This window comes from Belonocnema kinseyi, chromosome 1 (genome assembly GCF_010883055.1).
Source record: "Belonocnema kinseyi isolate 2016_QV_RU_SX_M_011 chromosome 1, B_treatae_v1, whole genome shotgun sequence".
Lineage (NCBI taxonomy): Eukaryota > Metazoa > Arthropoda > Insecta > Hymenoptera > Cynipidae > Belonocnema > Belonocnema kinseyi.
This window is the reverse complement of record NC_046657.1, coordinates 135,273,177-135,273,803: the sequence shown is the minus strand read 5'-3', so window position 1 is coordinate 135,273,803 and position 627 is coordinate 135,273,177.

The window sequence follows — 627 nt, the reverse complement described above, 5'->3', positions numbered from 1 at the left end:
AAAAGTTTACTTTTTAACAAAATAAATTAATTTTCTATCAAATAATTGGTGTTTTAACTAATACAATGTACATGATAAAGTTTCAACCAAAAATGGAATAGTTTAATTTCCACAACATTGTCAAAGTTTCGTTTGGATAAAAACGCAATTATTTAGTTAAAAAATTAATTATTTTGTTGAAAATGTAACTATTTTGTAAAAAGTCCTCTTTGCTATCACAAGTTCAACTACTTTGTTAAAATTTATTTATTTTTTTATTTGAAGGTTTATCTCTTTCGTTAAAAATTTAACTATTCTGATGAAAATATGTTTTATGTGTTGTTGAAAATACATTTTTGAGACTCACAATTAATCTATACCATTTTTGGTTAAAAAATTATGTATTTTGTTAAAAATTCGTCTTTCTTTGTAGAAATTAAATTGTTTTATGAAAAATTTAGACTTTTTGGTTAAAAATTAAATTTTTCGGTTGAAATGTCGACTGTAAATATTCTTGGGTTACAAAGTCGTTTTGTTGCAAATGCAACTATATTGTTAAAAATTAAAATCATAATTTTTGGGTGGAAAATTCGATTATTCACTTCAAGTTGAACGATTTAGTAAAAAAAATTAATTTTTTCTTATTAA